Genomic DNA, 4,298 nt, shown 5'->3' on the forward strand with positions numbered 1-4,298 from the left:
AAGAAGGAAGTAAAGTACCAATAAACGATTCATTTCAATTTTAAACGAAGTGATTATTGACAATAAATTGCTTTTACATAACACATGAACTTGGACGTTAAAAATAAACGGTTCATATCAGTTTATTTACCTACCAAAGATATTTTCTGCGTTTCTGAAATTACTGAATATCAGCATATTATAATAGGTATGTGTATGATCATATGTTCACTTAGATAATTATGTACCTAGGTACCTATTCAAATATTTTTGAATTTAGTGATGGATTAACAAATGATGCTCAGGTGTATTCTATTGGACTCTGACCGAAATAAGAACTTTTGTTTATATACTTTTAAAACTAACCGAGGCATAACTTGAGAGATCCCACATTAACTTTACCAAATCATCGACTTCCCTATTTTTTTAAGAAAAAGGATAATTATAAGTATTGCGACGGCAAAATTTAGGCCTATAGGAAGTAATTTCAGTTTTTTACAGACTTATTTATCAACGACCGTATCAATTAATATTTCACTTTATACGATATTTTTTTTCGATATGTAGGTATCCAATCAACATCCAAAAACGAAAAAAAAACAACAAATGATCAAAATAATACTTACGAGTTAACGATCACTAATTAGGTAAATGTATATTTTCACTAGAATTCACTTAACTTTTTATGTAAAACAATTCACACACTTCACTTTTAACGAGTCAACCTTCAAATCAGGAGTCACGGGAGAGCGCGAAACTGATGTTCCTACCATGAGGAAGTCCGACGAGCTTTGAACGGGACAGTTCCTGAACGGGAGCAGCCAGGCCCGCGCCTGCGCCCTGCGCTCCGGGGCGTGACCTAGACCCTGAAAACAACACCCCCTCGCCCACGCAAACCATGTTGCCATGGTTACCAACTCAAAAACCATGGAAAAAAACCGCCAAAATGATCTAGAAATGTCCTCAAAACAAATACACCTTTCCAACAATCATTTAATATCTCTGTCCATTGCAGAAACTACTTTTAACAGTCTACTTTCCTTGGTACAGTAATAGCTTCGATGCAAAATACGTCATACGGAAGCGCAGTAAAGAAAGTAGATCGGTGCCTACATTGGAGGCTCCACCCAATCAACGATGTTCCCAGCCCCGCATTGGTGTTTCCTCCTAGAATGGTATGAGAAATGATGACCTTCTTGGTGAATTATTGACAACAAACAAGACCTACCTAGATAGTATTGCAGCCTATTCAATTAAACATGGCTAATAAAAGTACCGTGCCTTACAATGCAACCTACTATGTATGTAGGAGGTATTATTATACCAGTGTAGATACCTATGGACTACCCACGTGAAGTGGTCAATATACTCATGTACCTACAATATGTTCCAACTATAAATTCTCCATAGGATTCTGCAAAACTGTAAACCATTTAACTAAATCCTTACATGGATAGGACGTGGTTTTGCTCAATATTGGAAAACAATCGCTGCAATTCAATAGCTTATTTTGTATGATGTCAACAATAGGAAATGGAAGTCTTAAGAAAAATAAGCTATTGATTAACTGAAGCATCGGTAAACAGTCACTTTGTCCTATAACTATTGGGATTTGCAACAATGGTACGTGATGTATCTGAAGACATAAATAAATGATGATCTAGTTCCTCTATACCTGATGTTCATCCTGGAAGAATATATAGCAAACTAGGTTGTACTTGGTGTACCATTGTTCAGTTATTTTTTATACTTACTACGCCTAAAAACCCGGGGAAGATATTGATGTGGTTTGTGTAACCTTCTCACTGCCTAGACCCATGGTTCTCATGTAAAAAAATGGAATAACGCCTGAGTCTGTCCATGCTAAGAATATGTATTTTCTTTGAATTAATGATCTCAAGTTAAGCTGCAAGGATGTTTGATTAAACTTAAGTAAATATTATAATAGTTATGAGGCATTAGCGATGATTCATGGACATCCAACATGCCTTAGGATGTTAGTAATTGTTTGATGTTTTACTCTCGAATCATTCTTTGACTTCCTGCTTATTAACACTTTCGCTGCCCAGCTCACCTATGCAAGCCCCGCCCACCGAGCGTAGGGCTACCCAAAATAATTTACTAGAATATAATTATTGTGCATTTTTGATCAGAATAAAGAAAATAAATCCCGTCTTGTTATTTAATTTATTATGTTGTTAAAGAGAATATTCTTTTAATTTTAACGTACATTATGTTAGAACAGATTTACTTAATATGATTTATCTACATGTTTCTGTAAGCTTTTTTTTTAATCAATACAACGCCGACGTGCTTTGTTTTAACACCTGCATAGGATAACAAAGAAAATAAGTATCTAGTTTTTAGTTTAAATACTCGTAATCTCAAAAAACATGCCGACGCGCTTTGTTTATCGTATTACTTCCGTTTATGTTATTAATATTTTTAAAGAGATCCCCAAATGAGATACTTTCAAAAACCTTTGAAATCCGTAATTCTTCTCATATTTTGTAAATGATATGTGATTTAGCCGTAAACACTAGTATTTTTATATTACTTTGACCTAATAATAAATTTATTTCCCACTAGCTTTTGCCCGCAACTTCGTTCGCGTGGAATAGTGACTACCAGCAGATTTTTGATTTGACCAATAGATGGCGCTATATGTCCGGAATAATTTTATTTTTTTTTTGTAATAAAAACTATCCTATGTCCTTTCTCAAGTTTCAAACTGTCTGTACCAAATTTCACACAAATCGGTTCAGTAGTTTAGGCGTGAAGAAAAGACAGACAGACAGACAGACAGACAGACAGACAGAGTTACTTTCGCATTTATAATATTAGTTTGGATTTATATTAGCCAAGGATTATCTTTGCGAATTTAACGTCTCTTGATTTGGACATACATCAATAGATGGCGCGCGTGAGCGCATTATTACTAACATCAAACAAGATCTAACCTAAGTACGCATGTACCAAATTAATACAATACTGGAGTGAAGCAATAACTGGATGGAATAATACCAATTTACGTTTTCTAATCCGTTATAAACTAAAGCGATGTTTTTTCAATTGATTTCATTTATTTACTTTTGACAACCCTTACAGCTTACTTAGCTATGGACTCGCTATTCGGGTCCTGGGCATGAGCACATGCATCTATAGCTACACATAGCGACGACTCGGTATTCGGGTTGCGGGCATAAGGAATGAACTATGATTCGACTCGAATCCCGGGTGCTGGGCATCGAAAGTGTTAATCACATTTCAAAGTACCTACGTTTAGATGCGTAGTTCTCATCACTTGTAATCTTGACTAGAACCCGTAATCATAATGAATTCGTCACCTTTTCCATGAATAAATTAGGACAGCACTACTAATACCATCATACAGCTGCCAATTTAGAAAATGAATTAGTAAGACCTCTGGATCGATTGTTTGATTCAAGGGTTTTTAAAATCAATGCTGTAAGTAGACGACAGCAGCCAGTTTATGTAGATAAAACTCACTAGGAAATTAGTGTGCCTTCGACATGTGGATCGGTAGGTACTGCTGCTAACATCGATTTTGATCCATCACTATTTTTCATGCATTTCATCATCATCATCATCAGTCTGTCTATAGTGTGACGAGAATGTAATTTCCATTTCATACACATCGCCATTCTGCTAACTTTCTACATGTTTTCTAGACCTGTGTTAAACGGTTATTTTCCTGGATATGTAGCTTTTGCGCCCTTTCAGATACTGTAGCTCTTTCCTGGACTAATGTTAGATTTTTTTAATGGTTGCTATTATGCCTTTTAATTATTTTGTCGTCGTATCTAATTAGAATATTACCTAATGCTACGTTGTACCTATTACCTAATTTCTCAGCCAAATCCAATAATCTCCACGGTTTGATATCTAGATTCATCTAATAGGTAGTCAAGAATAGAACAGAAGAAATTATCTGTTGGGAATTTCTCAATTATAACCGGGGATTGGAACCGTGCCCAATAAATAACAATAGGATTGTATTAGCATCTCTGTTGTTGCGACACCTTTGTTGTAAGGTCTAGACTGCGCACGGCTAACTGCAACATTCTATGAGATTGACTGGCTTTGAGATAATGGGATTGATATTCATTTCGAGTTATATACTTACCATAATACATACTTAAGCTGAACCTGAGTTTTAACTACCTAATTTTGTTTTGTTAACTCTCATTGTTTGTGACCCACGACCTTTTATGGAACTAAAGTAGTCTCGTGTATTAAATTCTTCCGAGGCATCATTTCATACGATAGGATTCACCAGGTAAAATAATACAAGAAAA

The sequence above is a fragment of the Helicoverpa zea genome, chromosome 8 (genome assembly GCF_022581195.2).
Source record: "Helicoverpa zea isolate HzStark_Cry1AcR chromosome 8, ilHelZeax1.1, whole genome shotgun sequence".
NCBI classification, from domain to species: Eukaryota; Metazoa; Arthropoda; class Insecta; order Lepidoptera; family Noctuidae; genus Helicoverpa; species Helicoverpa zea.